This window comes from Oncorhynchus gorbuscha, unplaced genomic scaffold, assembly GCF_021184085.1.
Source record: "Oncorhynchus gorbuscha isolate QuinsamMale2020 ecotype Even-year unplaced genomic scaffold, OgorEven_v1.0 Un_scaffold_1802, whole genome shotgun sequence".
Taxonomy (NCBI): Eukaryota; Metazoa; Chordata; class Actinopteri; order Salmoniformes; family Salmonidae; genus Oncorhynchus; species Oncorhynchus gorbuscha.
In genome coordinates, this window is record NW_025746480.1 from 2,385 (window position 1) to 28,949 (window position 26,565).

The 26,565-nt window shown below is 40.2% G+C and overlaps 1 pseudogene; it reads left to right on the forward strand.

The window, feature by feature from the left end:
- Window positions 1–845: 845 nt before the first annotated feature.
- The window catches only part of LOC124024240, a 54,506-nt pseudogene continuing 28,786 nt past the window's right edge, over window positions 846–26,565 (forward strand).

Consider the following 26,565-nt stretch of genomic DNA (forward strand, 5'->3'; position numbering starts at 1 on the left):
CTGTTATTTAACTATTTTGAGCCGTTTTTTGGGGGGGGACGGGACCATTCCGTCGGTCCTGACCGCCTACCGACGAGAACCGAAGGACACCCTCTCTAACTGACGTCACAGGATCCGTTCCAACACGGAAACCGTAATGGTGGGGGCTCGTCGTTTAGTCGGTACTGTTGTGATGGTCTCTCCGGATCTCTCATCCTACTTCTATCCACAACCTGGTAACACACGTTAAATAAAACACGTCAATCATAAAGAAGACTTTAATAAATTTTTTTTTAAAAAGTTCAACAAACGAAGCCCTGTGGCTGTGTAGACCAAAATGGACGATCGCTGGAGAAAAGTTGACAGATAATTCGACCACTTGTTCTTGTAAGGTTAATTAACACGTTTCTTTGCGTTGATCGAGATTCCCGTTGGTAGATCTACAACCATGGGGAAGTTAACACGCTGTCTCCTCCTGCTGCTGTTGCTGCTGTCTTGGAAAGGAACCGACTTACAGGTGAGAGTTCGAGATTCCCGTTGGTAGATCTACAACCATGGGGAAGTTAACACGCTGTCTCCTCCTGCTGCTGTTGCTGCTGTCTTGGAAAGGAACCGACTTACAGGTGAGAGTTCGAGATTCCCGTTGGTAGATCTACAACCATGGGGAAGTTAACACGCTGTCTCCTCCTGCTGCTGTTGCTGCTGTCTTGAAAGGAACCGACTTACAGGTGAGAGTTCGAGATTCCCGTTGGTAGATCTACAACCATGGGGAAGTTAACACGCTGTCTCCTCCTGCTGCTGTTGCTGCTGTCTTGAAAGGAACCGACTTACAGGTGAGAGTTCGAGATTCCCGTTGGTAGATCTACAACCATGGGGAAGTTAACACGCTGTCTCCTCCTGCTGCTGTTGCTGCTGTCTTGGAAAGGAACCGACTTACAGGTGAGAGTTCGAGATTCCCGTTGGTAGATCTACAACCATGGGGAAGTTAACACGCTGTCTCCTCCTGCTGCTGTTGCTGCTGTCTTGGAAAGGAACCGACTTACAGGTGAGAGTTTGTTGTTATTTACTTGTTTATGGGGGAGGGGAGGGGGGAAACCGATTTACAGGTGAGTGTTTGTTGTTATTTACTTGTTTATGGGGGAGGGGAGGGGGAAACCGATTTACAGGTGAGTGTTTGTTGTTGTTTACTTGTTTATGGGGGGAGGGGAGGGGGGAAACCGATTTACAGGTGAGTGTTTGTTGTTGTTTACTTGTTTATGGGGGAGGGAGGGGGAAACCGATTTACAGGTGAGTGTTTGTTGTTATTTACTTGTTTATGGGGAGGGGAGGGGGAAACCGATTTACAGGTGAGTGTTTGTTGTTATTTACTTGTTTATGGGGGAGGGAGGGGGAAACCGATTTACAGGTGAGTGTTTGTTGTTGTTTACTTGTTTATGGGGGAGGGGAGGGGGAAAACCGACTTGTGAGTGTTTGTTGTTGTTTACTTGGAAAGGAACCGATTTACAGGTGAGTGTTTGTTGTTGTTTACTTGGAAAGGAACCGATTTACAGGTGAGTGTTTGTTGTTGTTTACTTGGAAAGGAACCGATTTACAGGTGAGTGTTTGTTGTTGTTTACTTGGAAAGGAACCGACTTACAGGTGAGTGTTTGTTGTTATTTACTTGTTTATGGGGGGAGGGGAGGGGGAAAACCGACTTACAGGTGAGTGTTTGTTGTTATTTACTTGTTTATGGGGGAGGGGAGGGGGAAACCGATTTACAGGTGAGTGTTTGTTGTTGCTGCTGTCTTGGAAAGGAACCGATTTACAGGTGAGTGTTTGTTGTTATTTACTTGTTTATGGGGGAGGGGAGGGGGGGAAACCCCCACTGCGGGTGTGTGGCTCGCTGGGTACGGTGCCACTGTCCGGTTGGTCTATTTCGGGAACACGTACAAAGAGAGAGAGAGAGAGAGAGAGAGAGAGAGAGAGAGAGAGAGAGAGAGAGAGAGAGAGAGGGGACTCTAATACACTTCAAGAATTAGTATGCTGGAAATGAACAAACCCCCCTTGTCCTGTCTGTCTGTCTGTCTGTCTGTCTGTCTGTCTGTCTGTCTGTCTGTCTGTCTGTCTGTCTGTCTGTCTGTCTGTCTGTCTGTCTGTCTGTCTGTCTGTCTGTCTGTCTGTCTGTCTGTCTGTCTGTCTGTCTGTCTGTCTGTCTGTCTGTCTGTCTGTCTGTCTGTCTGTCTGTCTGTCTGTCTGTCTGTCTGTCTGTCTGTCTGTCTGTCTGTCTGTCTGTCTGTCTGTCTGTCTGTCTGTCTGTCTGTCTGTCTGTCTGTCTGTCTGTCTGTCTGTCTGTCTGTCTGTCTGTCTGTCTGTCTGTCTGTCTGTCTGTCTGTCTGTCTGTCTGTCTGTCTGTCTGTCTGTCTGTCTGTCTGTCTGTCTGTCTGTCTGTCTGTCTGTCTGTCTGTCTGTCTGTCTGTCTGTCTTGTGTAGGTTACTTTTTAAAATGTAATCCGTTATAGTTACCTGTCTAACATTGTAGGCAATAACGTAACTAATGGTGCATAAAGAGGGTATATATCGCTCTCCGTAACTAATGGTTCGTAAAGAGGGTATATATCGCTCTCCGTAACTAATGGTGCGTAAAGAGGGTATATCGCTCTCCGTAACTAATGGTTCGTAAAGAGGGTATATCGCTCTCCGTAACTAATGGTTCGTAAAGAGGGTATATCGCTCTCCGTAACTAATGGTTCGTAAAGAGGGTATATCGCTCTCCGTAACTAATGGTGCGTAAAGAGGGTATATCGCTCTCCGTAACTAATGGTTCGTAAAGAGGGTATATCGCTCTCCGTAACTAATGGTTCGTAAAGAGGGTATATCGCTCTCCGTAACTAATGGTTCGTAAAGAGGGTATATCGCTCTCCGTAACTAATGGTTCGTAAAGAGGGTATATCGCTCTCCGTAACTAATGGTTCGTAAAGAGGGTATATCGCTCTCCGTAACTAATGGTGCGTAAAGAGGGTATATCGCTCTCCGGCGTTTTACCATTTGGATGCCTCTATATGTTGTAGTTTAAAGGTAAAGGCATTGGACATTGAAACGCGTGTGGACATTCCTTGTTAAATGACCACATATCCCTTTAAGGCGCCATACAGAGTCCGGTTCTATGACCACATATCCCTTTAAGGCGCCATACAGAGTCCGGTTCTATGACCACATATCCCTTTAAGGCGCCATACAGAGTCCGGTTCTATGACCACATATCCCTTTAAGGCGCCATACAGAGTCCGGTTCTATGACCACATATCCCTTTAAGGCGCCATACAGAGTCCGGTTCTATGACCACATATCCCTTTAAGGCGCCATACAGAGTCCGGTTCTATGCTGCCACCCCTTGTTGAGTAAATAAACGGTCTCTTTGCTGAGAAGGAGACGGGGGGGTGGGGTTAAACACACAACATGTGGTAAACGGTCTCTTTGCTGAGAAGGAGACGGGGAGGGGGGGGTGGGGTTATCTCGCTATTCAGGTTGTCCTGGTGTAACGGACATTTCCAGGTGAAAAACAAGGAGAGCAGTGGTTGATAACAGTCAATCAGAGATCGATCCAGTTTAATACGATCATTTACGGCGACATCGCCGGAACAGAAGCAGGCCCGATTTATATTCTATTCAGACAGCACCTAATGTTCATCTCCAGAACAGAAGCAGGCCGGTTTTATATTCTATTCAGACAGCACCTAATGTTCATCTCCAGAACAGAAGCAGGCCCGTTTTATATTCTATTCAGACAGCACCTAATGTTCATCTCCAGAACAGAAGCAGGCCGGTTTTATATTCTATTCAGACAGCACCTAATGTTCATCTCCAGAACAGAAGCAGGCCCGTTTTATATTCTATTCAGACAGCACCTAATGTTCATCTCCAGAACAGAAGCAGGCCCGTTTTATATTCTATTCAGATAGCACCTAATGTTCATCTCCAGAACAGAAGCAGGCCCGTTTTATATTCTATTCAGACAGCACCTAATGTTCATCTCCAGAACAGAAGCAGGCCCGTTTTATATTCTATTCAGACAGCACCTAATGTTCATCTCCAGAACAGAAGCAAGCCGGTTTTATATTCTATTCAGACAGCACCTAACGTTCATCTCCAGAACAGAAGCAGGCCGGTTTTATATTCTATTCAGACAGCACCTAATGTTCATCTCCAGAACAGGAAACCTCTCCTATATATATATATATATATATATATATATATATATATATATATATATATATATATATATCCCATATGTGTTTTAATTAAATCAACTATATGTGCTGAACTGGTCTGATGCTTTAAGCACACTGTTTGATTAAATAATTACAGTCCTCTCTCCTGCTGGCTGTCTCAGATTCTGAACTGGTCTGATGCTTTAAGCACACTGTTTGATTAAATAATTACAGTCCTCTCTCTCCTGCTGGCTGTCTCAGATTCTGAACTGGTCTGATGCTTTAAGCACACTGTTTGATTAAATCATTACAGTCCTCTCTCTCCTGCTGGCTGTCTCAGATTCTGAACTGGTCTGATGCTTTAAGCACACTGTTTGATTAAATCATTACAGTCCTCTCTCTCCTGCTGGCTGTCTCAGATTCTGAACTGGTCTGATGCTTTAAGCACACTGTTTGATTAAATAATTACAGTCCTCTCTCTCCTGCTGGCTGTCTCCGATTCTGAACTGGTCTGATGCTTTAAGCACACTGTTTGATTAAATAATTACAGTCCTCTCTCTCCTGCTGGCTGTCTCAGATTCTGAACTGGTCTGATGCTTTAAGCACACTGTTTGATTAAATAATTACGGTCCTCTCTCTCCTGCTGGCTGTCTCAGATTCTGAACTGGTCTGATGCTTTAAGCACACTGTTTGATTAAATAATTACGGTCCTCTCTCTCCTGCTGGCTGTCTCAGATTCTGAACTGGTCTGATGCTTTAAGCACACTGTTTGATTAAATAATTACGGTCCTCTCTCTCCTGCTGGCTGTCTCAGATTCTGAACTGGTCTGATGCTTTAAGCACACTGTTTGATTAAATAATTACAGTCCTCTCTCTCCTGCTGGCTGTCTCAGATTCTGAACTGGTCTGATGCTTTAAGCACACTGTTTGATTAAATCATTACAGTCCTCTCTCTCCTGCTGGCTGTCTCAGATTCTGAACTGGTCTGATGCTTTAAGCACACTGTTTGATTAAATAATTACAGTCCTCTCTCTCCTGCTGGCTGTCTCCAATTCTGAACTGGTCTGATGCTTTAAGCACACTGTTTGATTAAATAATTACAGTCCTCTCTCTCCTGCTGGCTGTCTCAGATTCTGAACTGGTCTGATGCTTTAAGCACACTGTTTGATTAAATAATTACAGTCCTCTCTCTCCTGCTGGCTGTCCCAGATTCTGAACTGGTCTGATGCTTTAAGCACACTGTTTGATTAAATAATTACAGTCCTCTCTCTCCTGCTGGCTGTCTCAGATTCTGAACTGGTCTGATGCTTTAAGCACACTGTTTGATTAAATAATTACAGTCCTTTCTCTCCTGCTGGCTGTCTCAGATTCTGAACTGGTCTGATGCTTTAAGCACACTGTTTGATTAAATAATTACAGTCCTCACTCTCCTGCTGGCTGTCTCAGATTCTGAACTGGTCTGATGCTTTAAGCACACTGTTTGATTAAATAATTACAGTCCTTCAATGCCATACAACTCTCCTTCCGTGGCCTCCAATTGCTCTTAAATACAAGTAAAACTAAATGCATGCTCTTCAACCGATCGCTACCTGCACCTACCCGCCTGTCCAACATCACTACTCTGGACGGCTCTGACTTAGAATACGTGGACAACTACATACTTAGGTGTCTGGTTAGACTGTAAACTCTCCTTCCAGACCCATATCAAACATCTCCAATCCAAAGTTAAATCTAGAATTGGCTTCCTATTTCGCAACAAAGCATCCTTCACTCATGCTGCCAAACATACCCATGTAAAACTGACCATCCTACCAATCCTCGACTTTGGCGATGTCATTTACAAAATAGCCTCCAATACCCTACTCAACAAATTGGATGCAGTCTATCACAGTGCAATCCGTTTTGTCACCAAAGCCCCATATACTACCCACCATTGCGACCTGTACGCTCTCGTTGGCTGGCCCTCGCTTCATACTCGTCGCCAAACCCACTGGCTCCATGTCATCTACAAGACCCTGCTAGGTAAAGTCCCCCCTTATCTCAGCTCGCTGGTCACCATAGCATCTCCCACCTGTAGCACACGCTCCAGCAGGTATATCTCTCTAGTCACCCCCAAAACCAATTCTTTCTTTGGCCGCCTCTCCTTCCAGTTCTCTGCTGCCAATGACTGGAACGAACTACAAAAATCTCTGAAACTGGAAACACTTATCTCCCTCACTAGCTTTAAACACCAACTGTCAGAGCAGCTCACAGATTACTGCACCTCTACATAGCCCACCTATAATTTAGCCCAAACAACTACCTCTTTCCCAACTGTATTTTATTTATTTATTTATTTTGCTCCTTTGCACGCCATTATTTTTATTTCTACTTTGCACATTCTTCCATTGCAAAACTACCATTCCAGTGTTTTACTTGCTATATTGTATTTACTTTGCCACCATGGCCTTTTTTGCCTTTACCTCCCTTCTCACCTCATTTACTCACATTGTATATAGACTTGTTTATACTGTATTATTGACTGTATGTTTGTTTTACTCCATGTGTAACTCTGTGTCGTTGTATCTGTCGAACTGCTTTGCTTTATCTTGGCCAGGTCGCAATTGTAAATGAGAACTTGTTCTCAACTTGCCTACCTGGTTAAATAAAGGTGAAAATATATATATATATATTTTTTATAATAACGTCCTCGTATTTTAATATCATTGTCATGTGGTTAATGAAAATTCAATCAAAAACCAAAAAATTACAATGAAACAAGCCTAAAAAGTAACTTTTATATTTCTAATTAAGTTAAAAAAACAAATAACATTGCAGTTTGAACAAGATTGTTTTAAATTAAAAAATAATAATACTATAAATCACATTGGTTCCACATGGCCTGTCTGCAACGAACTTGAAACATTGTATCAACGAGTAACTTTTTTTTCTGGCCTGAAGCTCCTGCTAACAAACACGCTGCATTGTATAAAATATTCTGGGAACCTCAGTTTCCTGCACCAGTGAGCTCAGGACAGCTGGAGGCTATTTGTTCAAGGGGATAATCAGTAATCAGGTCGGCCTATTTTATGACGTTTCCACTGGATCAGAGCATGACATTGTTCCCTCTCTTTCTCTACCCCCCAGATGAAGTCAGTCTCTCCTCTCTCTCTCTCTCTACTCCACAGGTGAAGTCAGTCTCTCTCTCTCTCTCTACTCCCTAGGTGAAATCAGTCTCTCTCTCTCTCTCTCTCTACTCCCTAGGTGAAATCAGTCTCTCTCTCTCTCTACTCCCTAGGTGAAATCAGTCTCTCTCTCTCTCTACTCCCTAGGTGAAATCAGTCTCTACTCTCTCTCTACTCCCCAGGTGAAGTCAGTCTCTCTCTCTCTCTACTCCCCAGGTGAAGTCAGTCTCTCTCTCTCTACTCCCTAGGGGAAATCAGTCTCTCTCTCTCTCTACTCCCTAGGGGAAATCAGTCTCTCTCTCTCTCTACTCCCCAGGTGAAATCAGTCTCTCTCTCTCTCTCTACTCCCTAGGTGAAATCAGTCTCTACTCTCTCTCTACTCCCCAGGTGAAGTCAGTCTCTCTCTCTCTACCCCCCAGGTGAAGTCAGTCTCTCTCTCTCTCTCTCTCTACTCCCTAGGTGAAATCAGTCTCTACTCTCTCTCTACTCCCCAGGTGAAGTCAGTCTCTCTCTCTCTACCCCCTAGGTGAAATCAGTCTCTCTCTCTCTCTCTCTCTACTCCCTAGGTGAAATCAGTCTCTCTCTCTCTACTCCCCAGGTGAAGTCAGTCTCTCTCTCTCTACTCCCTAGGGGAAATCAGTCTCTCTCTCTCTCTACTCCCTAGGGGAAATCAGTCTCTCTCTCTCTCTACTCCCCAGGTGAAATCAGTCTCTCTCTCTCTCTCTACTCCCTAGGTGAAATCAGTCTCTACTCTCTCTACTCCCCAGGTGAAGTCAGTCTCTCTCTCTCTACCCCCAGGTGAAGTCAGTCTCTCTCTCTCTCTCTCTCTACTCCCTAGGTGAAATCAGTCTCTACTCTCTCTCTACTCCCCAGGTGAAGTCAGTCTCTCTCTCTCTACCCCCTAGGTGAAATCAGTCTCTCTCTCTCTCTACTCCCCAGGTGAAGTCAGTCTCTCTCTCTCTACTCCCCAGGTGAAGTCAGTCTCTCTCTCTCTACTCCCCAGGTGAAGTCAGTCTCTCTCTCTCTACCCCCCAGGTGAAATCAGTGAGTGTAACTCTACCAGAGTCTCTACTGTTTGTGTCTACTCTGGATGGGAGTCTACATGCTGTCTCCAAGCAGTCTGGAGACATCAAATGGACCCTCAAAGAAGGTCAGCACCCGCTCTCACGCCCGCATACAGTATAGTGTATTAATATATACCTACAGTATAGTGTATTAATATATACCTACAGTATAGTATAATAATATATAGTATAGTATAATATGTAGTATAATAATATATAGTATAGTATAATATGTAGTGTAATAATGTATACCTACAGTATAGTGTAATAATATATAGTATAATAATATATAGTATAATAATATACAGTATAGTATAATAATATATAGTATAGTATAATATGTAGTATAATAATATATAGTATAGTATAATATGTAGTGCAATAATATATACCTACAGTATAGTGTAATAATATATAGTATAATATATAATATATACCTACAGTATAGTATAATAATATATAGTATAGTATAATATGTAGTATAATAATATATACCTACAGTATAGTGTATTAATATATACCTACAGTATAGTATAATAATATATAGTATAGTATAATATGTAGTATAATAATATATACCTACAATATAGTGTATTAATATATACCTACAGTGTAGTATAATAATATATAGTATAATAATATATAGTATAGTATAATATGTAGTGTAATAATATATACCTACAGTATAGTGTAATAATATATAGTATAATAATATATAGTATAATAATATACAGTATAGTATAATAATATATAATATAATAATATATAATATAATAATATATTGTATAATATATACCTACAGTATAGTATAATAATATATCATATAATAATATATAATATAATATATTGTATAATATATACCTACAGTATAGTATAATAATATATCATATAATAATATATAATATAATAATATATTGTATAATATATACCTACAGTATAGTATAATAATATACAGTATAGTATAATAATATATCATATAATAATATATAATATAATAATATATTGTATAATATATACCTACAGTATAGTATAATAATATACAGTATAGTATAATAATATATAGTATAGTATAATATGTAGTATAATAATATATACCTACAGTATAGTGTATTAATATATACCTACAGTATAGTATAATAATATATAGTATAGTATAATATGTAGTATAATAATATATACCTACAATATAGTGTATTAATATATACCTACAGTGTAGTATAATAATATATAGTATAATAATATATAGTATAGTATAATATGTAGTGTAATAATATATACCTACAGTATAGTGTAATAATATATAGTATAATAATATATAGTATAATAATATATAGTATAATAATATACAGTATAGTATAATAATATATAATATAATAATATATAATATAATAATATATTGTATAATATATACCTACAGTATAGTATAATAATATATCATATAATAATATATAATATAATAATATATTGTATAATATATACCTACAGTATAGTATAATAATATATCATATAATAATATATAATATAATAATATATTGTATAATATATACCTACAGTATAGTATAATAATATATAGTATAGTATAATAATATACAGTATAGTATAATAATATATAGTATAATCATATGTATAGTATAATGTGTATAGTGTAATAATATATAGTATAATATGTATAGTATAATAATATACAGTATAGTATAATAATATATAATATAATAATATATAGTATAATAATATATAATAATATATAGTATAATAATATACAGTATAGTATAATAATATATAATATAATAATATATAATATAATAATATATAGTATAATAATATACAGTATAGTATAATAATATGGTCCTTCTGTAGCTCAGTTGGTAGAGCATGGTGCTTGTAATGCCAGGGTAGTGGGTTCGATCCCCGGGACCACCCATACGTAGAATGTATGCACACATGACTGTAAGTCGCTTTGGATAAAAGCGTCTGCTAAATGGCATATATTATATTATTATTATATTATAATACATAGCATAATAATATATAGTATAATATATACCTACAGTATAGTATAATAATATATAGTATAATAATATATAGTATAATAATATACAGTATAGTATAATAATATACAGTATAATAATATATAGTATAATAATATATAGTATAATATATACCTACAGTATAGTATAATAATATATAGTATAATAATATACAGTATAGTATAATAATATATAATATAATAATATATAGTATAATAATATATAGTATAATAATATATAGTATAATATATACCTACAGTATAGTATAATAATATATAGTATAATAATGTATAGTATAATAATATACAGTATAGTATAATAATATATAGTATAATAATATATAGTATAATAATATGTATAGTATAATAATATACAGTATAGGAAATATGTATAGGTTAATAATATATATAGTATAATATATACCTACAGTATAGTATAATAATATATACAGTCAAAAAATATGTATAGTATAATAATATGTATTGTATAATAATATATGCCTACAGTATAGTATAATAATATATAGTATAATAATATATAGTATACTATAATAATGTATAGAGTATAATAATATATAGTATAGTATAATAATATGTATAGTATAATAATATATACCTACAGTGTAGTATAATAATATATATAGTATAATGTATAGTATAATAATATATATAGTATAATAATATATACAGTATAATATGTATGGAATAATAATATATAGTATAATAATATATACAGTATAATATCTATGGCATAATAATATATATAGTATAATAATATATACAGCATAATATGTATGGCATAATAATATATATATAGTATAATAATATATACAGTATAATATGTATGGCATAATAATATATATATAGTATAATAATATATACAGTATAATATGTGTGGCATAATACTATATATAGTATAATAATATATATAGTGTAATAATATATACAACTCAGTATTAGGAAGGTGTTCTTAATGTTTGTACTAATTAACATATTGTATACTAATATATAGTATTATAATATATACAACTCAGTATTAGGAAGGTGTTCTTAATGTTTGTACTAATTAACATAATGTATACTAATATATAGTATGATAATATATACAACTCAGTATTAGGAAGGTGTTCTTAATGTTTGTACTAATTAACATATTGTATACTAATATATAGTATGATAATATATACAACTCAGTATTAGGAAGGTGTTCTTAATGTTTGTACTAATTAACATATTGTATACTAATATATAGTATTATAATATATACAACTCAGTATTAGGAAGGTGTTCTTAATGTTTGTACTAATTAACATATTGTATACTAATATATAGTATTATAATATATACAACTCAGTATTAGGAAGGTGTTCTTAATGTTTGTACTAATTAACATATTGTATACTAATATATAGTATTATAATATATACAACTCAGTATTAGGAAGGTGTTCTTAATGTTTGTACTAATTAACATATTGTATACTAATATATAGTATTATAATATATACAACTCAGTATTAGGAAGGTGTTCTTAATGTTTTTACTAATTAACATATTGTATACTAATATATAGTATGATAATATATACAACTCAGTATTAGGAAGGTGTTCTTAATGTTTGTACTAATTAACATATTGTATACTAATATATAGTATGATAATATATACAACTGAGTATTAGGAAGGTGTTCTTAATGTTTGTACTAATTAACATATTGTATACTAATATATAGTATTATAATATATACAACTCAGTATTAGGAAGGTGTTCTTAATGTTTGTACTAATTAACATATTGTATACTAATATATAGTATTATAATATATACAACTCAGTATTAGGAAGGTGTTCTTAATGTTTGTACTAATTAACATATTGTATACTAATATATAGTATTATAATATATACAACTCAGTATTAGGAAGGTGTTCTTAATATTTGTACTAATTAACATATTGTATACTAATATATAGTATGATAATATATACAACTCAGTATTAGGAAGGTGTTCTTAATGTTTTTACTAATTAACATATTGTATACTAATATATAGTATTATAATATATACAACTCAGTATTAGGAAGGTGTTCTTAATGTTTTTACTAATTAACATATTGTATACTAATATATAGTATTATTATATATACAACTCAGTATTAGGAAGGTGTTCTTAATGTTTTTACTAATTAACATATTGTATACTAATATATAGTATTATTATATATACAACTCAGTATTAGGAAGGTGTTCTTAATGTTTGTACTAATTAACATATTGTATACTAATATATAGTATTATAATATATACAACTCTGTATTAGGAAGGTGTTCTTAATGTTTGTACTAATTAACAAAGTATACTAATATATAGTATTATAATATATACAACTCAGTATTAGGAAGGTGTTCTTAATGTTTGTACTAATTAACATATTGTATACTAATATATAGTATGATAATATATACAACTCAGTATTAGGAAGGTGTTCTTAATATTTGTACTAATTAACATATTGTATACTAATATATAGTATGATAATATATACAACTCAGTATTAGGAAGGTGTTCTTAATATTTGTACTAATTAACATATTGTATACTAATATATAGTATGATAATATATACAACTCAGTATTAGGAAGGTGTTCTTAATGTTTGTACTAATGAACATATTGTATACTAATATATAGTATTATAATATATACAACTCAGTATTAGGAAGGTGTTCTTAATGTTTGTACTAATTAACATATTGTATACTAATATATAGTATGATAATATATACAACTCAGTATTAGGAAGGTGTTCTTAATGTTTGTACTAATTAAACATATTGTATACTAATATATAGTATGATAATATATACAACTCAGTATTAGGAAGGTGTTCTTAATGTTTGTACTAATTAACATAAAGTATACTAATATATAGTATTATAATATATACAACTCAGTATTAGGAAGGTGTTCTTAATGTTTGTACTAATTAACATATTGTATACTAATATATAGTATTATAATATATACAACTCAGAATTAGGAAGGTGTTCTTAATGTTTGTACTAATTAACATATTGTATACTAATATATAGTATGATAATATATACAACTCAGTATTAGGAAGGTGTTCTTAATGTTTGTACTAATTAACATATTGTATACTAATATATAGTATTATAATATATACAACTCAGTATTAGGAAGGTGTTCTTAATGTTTGTACTAATTAACATATTGTATACTAATATATAGTATTATAATATATACAACTCAGTATTAGGAAGGTGTTCTTAATGTTTGTACTTTTCCAGATCCCATCATTCAGGTGCCTGTCTACCTTACTGAGTGAGTGACTCTGCTATATACATACACACACACACACACACACACACACACACACACACACACACACACACACACACACACACACACACACACACACACACACACACACACACACACACACACACACACACACACACACACACACACACACACACTGACACACACACACACACACTGACACACACACACACACACACACACACACACACACACACACACACACACACACTGACACACAGTGACACACACTCACAAACAGTCACACACCTGATAATCATTGCTACTGTGTGTGTGTTTTTAGGCCAGGGTTTCTCCCTGACCCCAACGATGGCAGTCTCTACGTCCTGGGAGGAAAACACAAGGAAGGACTGATGGTAAGAGAGAGACGGACAGAGCAAAAGAGAAGGACAGAGAGAGAGAGAGACAGAGAGACAGACAGGACAGAGAGACGGACAGAGAGAGAGGGACAGAGAGAGAGAGAGACGGACAGAGAGAGAGAGAGAGACGGACAGAGAGGCGGACAGAGAGAGAGAGGCGGACAGACAGAGAGAGAGAGAGAGAGACAGAGAGAGGAGAGAGAGAGAGAGAGAGAGAGAGAGAGAGAGAGAGAGAGAGAGAGAGAGAGAGAGAGAGAGAGAGAGAGAGAGAGGGGGGGACGGACGGACGGACGGACAGGACAGAGAGAGAGACGGACAGAGAGGCGGACAGAGACAGAGAGAGACGGACAGAGAGAGAGAGACAGAGAGAGACGGACAGAGAGACGGACAGAGAGAGAGAGAGATGGACAGAGAGAGAGAGAGACGGACAGAGGGAGAGAGACGGACAGAGAGAGAGACGGACGGAGAGAGAGAGAGACTGACAGAGAGAGAGACGGACGGTCAGAGAGAGAGAGACAGAAAGACGGACAGAGAGAGACGGACAGAGAGGCGGACAGAGAGAGAGAGAGAGACGGGCGGTCAGAGAGAGAGAGACGGGCGGTCAGAGAGAGAGATAGACGGACGGTCAGAGAGAGAGAGAGACGGACAGTCAGACAGAGAGAGAGAGACGGACAGACAGACAGAGAGAGAGAGACGGACGGTCAGAGAGAGAGAGAGACGGACAGACAGAGAGACGGACGGACAGATAGAGCGAGAGAGACGGACGGACGGTCAGAGAGAGAGAGAGATGAACGGTCAGAGAGAGAGAGAGACGAACGGTCAGAGAGAGAGAGAGACGGACAGACAGACAGAGAGAGAGATACGGACGGTCAGAGAGAGAGAGAGACGGACAGACAGAGAGAGAGACGGGCGGTCAGAGAGAGAGAGAGACGGGCGGTCAGAGAGCGAGAGAGACGGACGGTCAGAGAGAGAGACGGACAGTCAGAGAGAGAGACGGACAGACAGACAGAGAGAGAGAGAGACGGACGGTCAGAGAGAGAGAGAGACGGACAGACAGAGACGGACGGACAGACAGAGCGAGAGAGACGGACGGACAGACAGACAGAGCGAGAGAGACGGACGGTCAGAGAGAGAGAGAGACGGACGGTCAGAGAGAGAGAGAGACGGACGGACAGACAGAGAGAGAGAGAGAGACGGACAGACAGACAGAGAGAGAGAGAGACGGATGGTCAGAGAGAGAGAGAGAGACGGACAGACAGAGAGAGAGGCGGACAGAGAGGCGGACAGACAGACAGACAGAGAGAGAGAGAGACAGAGAGAGAGACGGACAGAGAGGCGGACAGACAGACAGAGAGAGAGAGACGGACAGTCAGACAGAGAGAGAGACGGACAGACAGACAGAGAAAGAGGCGGACAGACAGACAGAGAGAGAGAGAGACTGACGGTCAGAGAGAGTGAGACGGACAGACAGAGAGACGGACGGACAGACAGAGCGAGAGAGACGGACGGTCAGAGAGAGAGAGAGACGGACGGTCAGAGAGAGAGAGAGACGGACGGTCAGAGAGAGAGAGAGACGGACAGTCAGACAGAGAGAGAGAGACGGACAGACAGACAGAGAGAGAGAGACGGACGGTCAGAGAGAGAGAGAGACGGACAGACAGAGAGACGGACGGACAGATAGAGCGAGAGAGACGGACGGACGGTCAGAGAGAGAGAGAGATGAACGGTCAGAGAGAGAGAGAGACGAACGGTCAGAGAGAGAGAGAGACGGACAGACAGACAGAGAGAGAGATACGGACGGTCAGAGAGAGAGAGACGGACAGACAGAGAGAGAGACGGGCGGTCAGAGAGAGAGAGACGGGCGGTCAGAGAGCGAGAGAGACGGACGGTCAGAGAGAGAGACGGACAGTCAGAGAGAGAGATGGACAGACAGACCGAGAGAGAGAGAGACGGACGGTCAGAGAGAGAGAGAGACGGACAGACAGAGACGGACGGACAGACAGAGCGAGAGAGACGGACGGACAGACAGACAGAGCGAGAGAGACGGACGGTCAGAGAGAGAGAGAGACGGACGGTCAGAGAGAGAGAGAGACGGACGGACAGACAGAGAGAGAGAGAGACGGACGGACAGACAGAGAGAGAGAGAGACGGATGGTCAGAGAGAGAGAGAGAGACGGACAGACAGAGAGAGAGGCGGACAGAGAGGCGGACAGACAGACAGACAGAGAGAGAGAGAGACAGAGAGAGAGACGGACAGAGAGGCGGACAGACAGACAGAGAGAGAGAGACGGACAGTCAGACAGAGAGAGAGACGGACAGACAGACAGAGAAAGAGGCGGACAGACAGACAGAGAGAGAGAGAGACTGACGGTCAGAGAGAGTGAGACGGACAGACAGAGAGACGGACGGACAGACAGAGCGAGAGAGACGGACGGTCAGAGAGAGAGAGAGACGGACGGTCAGAGAGAGAGAGAGACGGACAGACCGAGAGAGAGACGGACAGAGAGGCGGACAGACAGACAGAGAGAGAGAGACGGACGGTCAGACAGAGAGAGAGAGAGACGGACGGTCAGAATATAGTATTTTAATATATATAATAATAATATACTGTATAATATAGTATTTTAATATATATAATAATAGTATACTGTATAATATAGTATTTTAATATATATAATAATAGTATACTGTATAATATAGTATTTTAATATATATAATAATAATATACTGTATAATATAGTATTTTAATACATATAATAATAGTATAGTATACTGTATAATATAGTATTTTAATATATATAATAATAATATACTGTATAATATAGTATTTTAATATATATATAATAATAGTATAGTATACTGTATAATATAGTATTTTAATATATATAATAATAGTATACTGTATAATATAGTATTTTAATATATATAATAATAATATACTGTATAATATAGTATTGTCTATATGTCTCCAGAAACTGCCCTTCACCATCCCAGAGCTGGTCCAGTCTGCTCCCTGTAGGAGTTCTGATGGAGTCCTTTACACTGGTGAGAGACATTGGTACCTTGTTGTCAGGAAATCAGTACCTTGTTGTCAGGAAATCAGTACCTTGTTGTCAGGACATCAGTACCTTGTTGTCAGGACATCAGTAATGTGTTGTCAGGACATCAGTACCTTGTTGTCAGGACATCAGTACCTTGTTGTCAGGAAATCAGTACCTTGTTGTCAGGACATCAGTACCTTGTTGTCAGGACATCAGTACCTTGTTGTCAGGAAATCAGTACCTTGTTGTCAGGAAATCAGTACCTTGTTGTCAGGACATCAGTACCTTGTTGTCAGGACATCAGTACCTTGTTGTCAGGACATCAGTACCTTGTTGTCAGGACATCAGTACCTTGTTGTCAGGACATCAGTACCTTGTTGTCAGGACATCAGTACCTTGTTGTCAGGACATCAGTAATGTGTTGTCAGGACATCAGTAATGTGTTGTCAGGACATCAGTAATGTGTTGTCAGGACATCAGTACCTTGTTGTCAGGACATCAGTAATGTGTTGTCAGGACATCAGTAATGTGTTGTCAGGACATCAGTAATGTGTTGTCAGGACATCAGTAATGTGTTGTCAGGACATCAGTAATGTGTTGTCAGGACATCAGTACCTTGTTGTCAGGACATCAGTAATGTGTTGTCAGGACATCAGTAATGTGTTGTCAGGACATCAGTACCTTGTTGTCAGGACATCAGTACCTTGTTGTCAGGACATCAGTACCTTGTTGTCAGGACATCAGTAATGTGTTGTCAGGACATCAGTACCTTGTTGTCAGGACATCAGTACCTTGTTGTCAGGACATCAGTACCTTGTTGTCAGGACATCAGTACCTTGTTGTCAGGACATCAGTAATGTGTTGTCAGGACATCAGTAATGTGTTGTCAGGACATCAGTAATGTGTTGTCAGGACATCAGTACCTTGTTGTCAGAACATCAGTAATGTGTTGTCAGGACATCAGTACCTTGTTGTCAGGACATCAGTACCTTGTTGTCAGGACATCAGTACCTTGTTGTCAGGACATCAGTACCTTGTTGTCAGGACATCAGTAATGTGTTGTCAGGACATCAGTACCTTGTTGTCAGGACATCAGTACCTTGTTGTCAGGACATCAGTACCTTGTTGTCAGGACATCAGTAATGTGTTGTCAGGACATCAGTAATGTGTTGTCAGAACATCAGTAATGTGTTGTCAGGACATCATTACCTTGTTGTCAGGACATCAGTACCTTGTTGTCAGGACATCAGTACCTTGTTGTCAGGAAATCAGTACATTGTTGTCAGGACATCAGTACCTTGTTGTCAGGACATCAGTACCTTGTTGTCAGGACATCAGTACCTTGTTGTCAGGACATCAGTACCTTGTTGTCAGGACATCAGTACGTTGTTGTCAGGACATCAGTAATGTGTTGTCAGGACATCAGTAATGTGTTGTCAGGACATCAGTACCTTGTTGTCAGGACATCAGTACCTTGTTGTCAGGACATCAGTACCTTGTTGTCAGGACATCAGTAATGTGTTGTCAGGACATCAGTACCTTGTTGTCAGGACATCAGTACCTTGTTGTCAGGACATCAGTAATGTGTTGTCAGGACATCAGTAATGTGTTGTCAGGACATCAGTAATGTGTTGTCAGGACATCAGTAATGTGTTGTCAGGACATCAGTACCTTGTTGTCAGGACATCAGTACCTTGTTGTCAGGACATCAGTAATGTGTTGTCAGGACATCAGTAATGTGTTGTCAGGACATCAGTACCTTGTTGTCAGGACATCAGTACCTTGTTGTCAGGACATCAGTACCTTGTTGTCAGGACATCAGTAATGTGTTGTCAGGACATCAGTAATGTGTTGTCAGGACATCAGTACCTTGTTGTCAGGACATCAGTACCTTGTTGTCAGGACATCAGTACCTTGTTGTCAGGACATCAGTACCTTGTTGTCAGGACATCAGTACTTTGTTGTCAGGACATCAGTAATGTGTTGTCAGGACATCAGTACCTTGTTGTCAGGACATCAGTACCTTGTTGTCAGGACATCAGTAATGTGTTGTCAGGACATCAGTAATGTGTTGTCAGGACATCAGTACCTTGTTGTCAGGACATCAGTAATGTGTTGTCAGGACATCAGTAATGTGTTGTCAGGACATCAGTACCTTGTTGTCAGGACATCAGTAATGTGTTGTCAGGACATCAGTACCTTGTTGTCAGGACATCAGTACCTTGTTGTCAGGACATCAGTACCTTGTTGTCAGGACATCAGTACCTTGTTGTCAGGACATCAGTAATGTGTTGTCAGGACATCAGTAATGTGTTGTCAGGACATCAGTAATGTGTTGTCAGGACATCAGTACCTTGTTGTCAGGACATCAGTACCTTGTTGTCAGGACATCAGTACCTTGTTGTCAGGACATCAGTAATGTGTTGTCAGGACATCAGTAATGTGTTGTCAGGACATCAGTAATGTGTTGTCAGGACATCAGTAATGTGTTGTCAGGACATCAGTACCTTGTTGTCAGGACATCAGTACCTTGTTGTCAGGACATCAGTACCTTGTTGTCAGGACATCAGTAATGTGTTGTCAGGACATCAGTAATGTGTTGTCAGGACATCAGTACCTTGTTGTCAGGACATCAGTACCTTGTTGTCAGGACATCAGTACCTTGTTGTCAGGACATCAGTACCTTGTTGTCAGGACATCAGTAATGTGTTGTCAGGACATCAGTAATGTGTTGTCAGGACATCAGTACCTTGTTGTCAGGACATCAGTAATGTGTTGTCAGGACATCAGTACCTTGTTGTCAGTACATCAGTAATGTGTTGTCAGGACATCAGTACCTTGTTGTCAGGACATCAGTACCTTGTTGTCAGGACATCAGTCACATCATTGTTAACGTGTGTGTGTGTGTGTGTGTGTGTGTGTGTGTGTGTGTACCTGTTTAGGTAAGAAGCAGGATGTATGGGTCGTGGTGGACCCCCAGTAATGTGTTCAGGACATCAGTACCTTGTTGTTGTCTGTTTAGGTAAGAAGCAGGATGTATGGTTCGTGGTGGACCCCCAGTAATGTGTTCAGGACATCAGTACCTTGTTGTTGTCTGTTTAGGTAAGAAGCAGGATGTATGGTTCGTGGTGGACCCCCAGTAATGTGTTCAGGACATCAGTACCTTGTTGTTGTCTGTTTAGGTAAGAAGCAGGATGTATGGTTCGTGGTGGACCCCCAGTAATGTGTTCAGGACATCAGTACCTTGTTGTTGTCTGTTTAGGTAAGAAGCAGGATGTATGGTTCGTGGTGGACCCCCAGTAATGTGTTCAGGACATCAGTACCTTGTTGTTGTCTGTTTAGGTAAGAAGCAGGATGTATGGTTCGTGGTGGACCCCAGTAATGTGTTCAGGACATCAGTACCTTGTTGTTGTCTGTTTAGGTAAGAAGCAGGATGTATGGTTCGTGGTGGACCCCAGTAATGTGTTCAGGACATCAGTACCTTGTTGTTGTCTGTTTAGGTAAGAAGCAGGATGTATGGTTCGTGGTGGACCCCCAGTAATGTGTTCAGGACATCAGTACCTTGTTGTTGTCTGTTTAGGTAAGAAGCAGGATGTATGGTTCGTGGTGGACCCCCAGTAATGTGTTCAGGACATCAGTACCTTGTTGTTGTCTGTTTAGGTAAGAAGCAGGATGTATGGTTCGTGGTGGACCCCCAGTAATGTGTTTAGGACATCAGTACCTTGTTGTCAGGAAATCAGTACCTTGTTGTCAGGACATCAGTACCTTGTTGTCAGGACATCAGTACCTTGTTGTCAGGACATCAGTACCTTGTTGTCAGGACATCAGTACCTTGTTGTCAGGACATCAGTACCTTGTTGTCAGAACATCAGTACCTTGTTGTCAGGACATCAGTACCTTGTTGTCAGGACATCAGTAATGTGTTGTCAGGACATCAGTACCTTGTTGTCAGGACATCAGTACCTTGTTGTCAGGACATCAGTACCTTGTTGTCAGGACATCAGTACCTTGTTGTCAGGACATCAGTAATGTGTTGTCAGGACATCAGTAATGTGTTGTCAGGACATCAGTAATGTGTTGTCAGGACATCAGTACCTTGTTGTCAGGACATCAGTACCTTGTTGTCAGGACATCAGTAATGTGTTGTCAGGACATCAGTACCTTGTTGTCAGGACATCAGTACCTTGTTGTCAGAACATCAGTAATGTGTTGTCAGGACATCAGTACCTTGTTGTCAGGACATCAGTACCTTGTTGTCAGGACATCAGTACCTTGTTGTCAGGACATCAGTAATGTGTTGTCAGGACATCAGTACCTTGTTGTCAGGACATCAGTACCTTGTTGTCAGGACATCAGTACCTTGTTGTCAGGACATCAGTACCTTGTTGTCAGGACATCAGTACCTTGTTGTCAGGACATCAGTAATGTGTTGTCAGGACATCAGTACCTTGTTGTCAGGAAATCAGTACCTTGTTGTCAGGACATCAGTACCTTGTTGTCAGGACATCAGTAATGTGTTGTCAGGACATCAGTAATGTGTTGTCAGGACATCAGTACCTTGTTGTCAGGACATCATTACCTTGTTGTCAGGACATCAGTACCTTGTTGTCAGGACATCAGTACCTTGTTGTCAGGACATCAGTAATGTGTTGTCAGGACATCAGTAATGTGTTGTCAGGACATCAGTACCTTGTTGTCAGGACATCAGTAATGTGTTGTCAGGACATCAGTAATGTGTTGTCAGGACATCAGTACCTTGTTGTCAGGACATCAGTACCTTGTTGTCAGGACATCAGTAATGTGTTGTCAGGACATCAGTAATGTGTTGTCAGGACATCAGTACCTTGTTGTCAGGACATCAGTACCTTGTTGTCAGGAAATCAGTACCTTGTTGTCAGGACATCAGTACCTTGTTGTCAGAACATCAGTAATGTGTTGTCAGGACATCAGTACATTGTTGTCAGGACATCAGTATCTTGTTGTCAGGACATCAGCAATGTGTTGTCAGGACATCAGTACCTTGTTGTCAGGACATCAGTCACATCATTGTTAACGTGTGTGCGTGTGTGTGTGTGTGTGTGTGTGTGTGTGTGTGTGTGTGTGTGTGTGTGTGTGTGTGTGTGTGTGTGTGTGTGTGTGTGTGTGTGTGTGTGTGTGTGTGTACCTGTTTAGGTAAGAAGCAGGATGTATGGTTCGTGGTGGACCCCCAGTAATGTGTTCAGGACATCAGTACCTTGTTGTTGTCTGTTTAGGTAAGAAGCAGGATGTATGGTTCGTGGTGGACCCCCAGTAATGTGTTTAGGACATCAGTACCTTGTTGTTGTCTGTTTAGGTAAGAAGCAGGATGTATGGTTCGTGGTGGACCCCCAGTAATGTGTTCAGGACATCAGTACCTTGTTGTTGTCTGTTTAGGTAAGAAGCAGGATGTATGGTTCGTGGTGGACCCCCAGTAATGTGTTCAGGACATCAGTACCTTGTTGTTGTCTGTTTAGGTAAGAAGCAGGATGTATGGTTCGTGGTGGACCCCCAGTAATGTGTTCAGGACATCAGTACCTTGTTGTTGTCTGTTTAGGTAAGAAGCAGGATGTATGGTTCGTGGTGGACCCCCAGTAATGTGTTCAGGACATCAGTACCTTGTTGTTGTCTGTTTAGGTAAGAAGCAGGATGTATGGTTCGTGGTGGACCCCCAGTAATGTGTTCAGGACATCAGTACCTTGTTGTTGTCTGTTTAGGTAAGAAGCAGGATGTATGGTTCGTGGTGGACCCCCAGTAATGTGTTCAGGACATCAGTACCTTGTTGTTGTCTGTTTAGGTAAGAAGCAGGATGTATGGTTCGTGGTGGACCCCCAGTAATGTGTTCAGGACATCAGTACCTTGTTGTTGTCTGTTTAGGTAAGAAGCAGGATGTATGGTTCGTGGTGGACCCCCAGTAATGTGTTCAGGACATCAGTACCTTGTTGTTGTCTGTTTAGGTAAGAAGCAGGATGTATGGTTCGTGGTGGACCCCCAGTAATGTGTTCAGGACATCAGTACCTTGTTGTTGTCTGTTTAGGTAAGAAGCAGGATGTATGGTTCGTGGTGGACCCCCAGTAATGTGTTCAGGACATCAGTACCTTGTTGTTGTCTGTTTAGGTAAGAAGCAGGATGTATGGTTCGTGGTGGACCCCCAGTAATGTGTTCAGGACATCAGTACCTTGTTGTTGTCTGTTTAGGTAAGAAGCAGGATGTGTGGTTCGTGGTGGACCCCCAGTAATGTGTTCAGGACATCAGTACCTTGTTGTTGTCTGTTTAGGTAAGAAGCAGGATGTATGGTTCGTGGTGGACCCCCAGTAATGTGTTCAGGACATCAGTACCTTGTTGTTGTCTGTTTAGGTAAGAAGCAGGATGTATGGTTCGTGGTGGACACCCAGTAATGTGTTCAGGACATCAGTACCTTGTTGTTGTCTGTTTAGGTAAGAAGCAGGATGTATGGTTCGTGGTGGACCCCCAGTAATGTGTTCAGGACATCAGTACCTTGTTGTTGTCTGTTTAGGTAAGAAGCAGGATGTATGGTTCGTGGTGGACCCCAGTAATGTGTTCAGGACATCAGTACCTTGTTGTTGTCTGTTTAGGTAAGAAGCAGGATGTATGGTTCGTGGTGGACCCCCAGTAATGTGTTCAGGACATCAGTACCTTGTTGTTGTCTGTTTAGGTAAGAAGCAGGATGTATGGTTCGTGGTGGACCCCCAGTAATGTGTTCAGGACATCAGTACCTTGTTGTTGTCTGTTTAGGTAAGAAGCAGGATGTATGGTTCGTGGTGGACCCCCAGTAATGTGTTCAGGACATCAGTACCTTGTTGTTGTCTGTTTAGGTAAGAAGCAGGATGTATGGTTCGTGGTGGACCCCCAGTAATGTGTTTAGGACATCAGTACCTTGTTGTCAGGAAATCAGTACCTTGTTGTCAGGACATCAGTAATGTGTTGTCAGGACATCAGTAATGTGTTGTCAGGACATCAGTACCTTGTTGTCAGGACATCAGTACCTTGTTGTCAGGACATCAGTAATGTGTTGTCAGGACATCAGTAATGTGTTGTCAGGACATCAGTACCTTGTTGTCAGGACATCAGTACCTTGTTGTCAGGAAATCAGTACCTTGTTGTCAGGACATCAGTACCTTGTTGTCAGAACATCAGTAATGTGTTGTCAGGACATCAGTACATTGTTGTCAGGACATCAGTATCTTGTTGTCAGGACATCAGCAATGTGTTGTCAGGACATCAGTACCTTGTTGTCAGGACATCAGTCACATCATTGTTAACGTGTGTGCGTGTGTGTGTGTGTGTGTGTGTGTGTGTGTGTGTGTGTGTGTGTGTGTGTGTGTGTGTGTGTGTGTGTGTGTGTGTGTGTGTGTGTGTGTGTGTGTGTGTGTGTGTGTGTGTGTGTGTGTGTGTGTGTGTGTGTGTGTACCTGTTTAGGTAAGAAGCAGGATGTATGGTTCGTGGTGGACCCCAGTAATGTGTTCAGGACATCAGTACCTTGTTGTTGTCTGTTTAGGTAAGAAGCAGGATGTATGGTTCGTGGTGGACCCCCAGTAATGTGTTTAGGACATCAGTACCTTGTTGTTGTCTGTTTAGGTAAGAAGCAGGATGTATGGTTCGTGGTGGACCCCCAGTAATGTGTTCAGGACATCAGTACCTTGTTGTTGTCTGTTTAGGTAAGAAGCAGGATGTATGGTTCGTGGTGGACCCCCAGTAATGTGTTCAGGACATCAGTACCTTGTTGTTGTCTGTTTAGGTAAGAAGCAGGATGTATGGTTCGTGGTGGACCCCCAGTAATGTGTTCAGGACATCAGTACCTTGTTGTTGTCTGTTTAGGTAAGAAGCAGGATGTATGGTTCGTGGTGGACCCCCAGTAATGTGTTCAGGACATCAGTACCTTGTTGTTGTCTGTTTAGGTAAGAAGCAGGATGTATGGTTCGTGGTGGACCCCCAGTAATGTGTTCAGGACATCAGTACCTTGTTGTTGTCTGTTTAGGTAAGAAGCAGGATGTATGGTTCGTGGTGGACCCCCAGTAATGTGTTCAGGACATCAGTACCTTGTTGTTGTCTGTTTAGGTAAGAAGCAGGATGTATGGTTCGTGGTGGACCCCCAGTAATGTGTTCAGGACATCAGTACCTTGTTGTTGTCTGTTTAGGTAAGAAGCAGGATGTATGGTTCGTGGTGGACCCCCAGTAATGTGTTCAGGACATCAGTACCTTGTTGTTGTCTGTTTAGGTAAGAAGCAGGATGTGTGGTTCGTGGTGGACCCCCAGTAATGTGTTCAGGACATCAGTACCTTGTTGTTGTCTGTTTAGGTAAGAAGCAGGATGTATGGTTCGTGGTGGACCCCAGTAATGTGTTCAGGACATCAGTACCTTGTTGTTGTCTGTTTAGGTAAGAAGCAGGATGTATGGTTCGTGGTGGACACCCAGTAATGTGTTCAGGACATCAGTACCTTGTTGTTGTCTGTTTAGGTAAGAAGCAGGATGTATGGTTCGTGGTGGACCCCCAGTAATGTGTTCAGGACATCAGTACCTTGTTGTTGTCTGTTTAGGTAAGAAGCAGGATGTATGGTTCGTGGTGGACCCCCAGTAATGTGTTCAGGACATCAGTACCTTGTTGTTGTCTGTTTAGGTAAGAAGCAGGATGTATGGTTCGTGGTGGACCCCCAGTAATGTGTTCAGGACATCAGTACCTTGTTGTTGTCTGTTTAGGTAAGAAGCAGGATGTATGGTTCGTGGTGGACCCCCAGTAATGTGTTCAGGACATCAGTACCTTGTTGTTGTCTGTTTAGGTAAGAAGCAGGATGTATGGTTCGTGGTGGACCCCAGTAATGTGTTCAGGACATCAGTACCTTGTTGTTGTCTGTTTAGGTAAGAAGCAGGATGTATGGTTCGTGGTGGACACCCAGTAATGTGTTCAGGACATCAGTACCTTGTTGTTGTCTGTTTAGGTAAGAAGCAGGATGTATGGTTCGTGGTGGACCCCCAGTAATGTGTTCAGGACATCAGTACCTTGTTGTTGTCTGTTTAGGTAAGAAGCAGGATGTATGGTTCGTGGTGGACCCCCAGTAATGTGTTCAGGACATCAGTACCTTGTTGTTGTCTGTTTAGGTAAGAAGCAGGATGTATGGTTCGTGGTGGACACCCAGTAATGTGTTCAGGACATCAGTACCTTGTTGTTGTCTGTTTAGGTAAGAAGCAGGATGTATGGTTCGTGGTGGACCCCCAGTAATGTGTTCAGGACATCAGTACCTTGTTGTTGTCTGTTTAGGTAAGAAGCAGGATGTATGGTTCGTGGTGGACCCCCAGTAATGTGTTCAGGACATCAGTACCTTGTTGTTGTCTGTTTAGGTAAGAAGCAG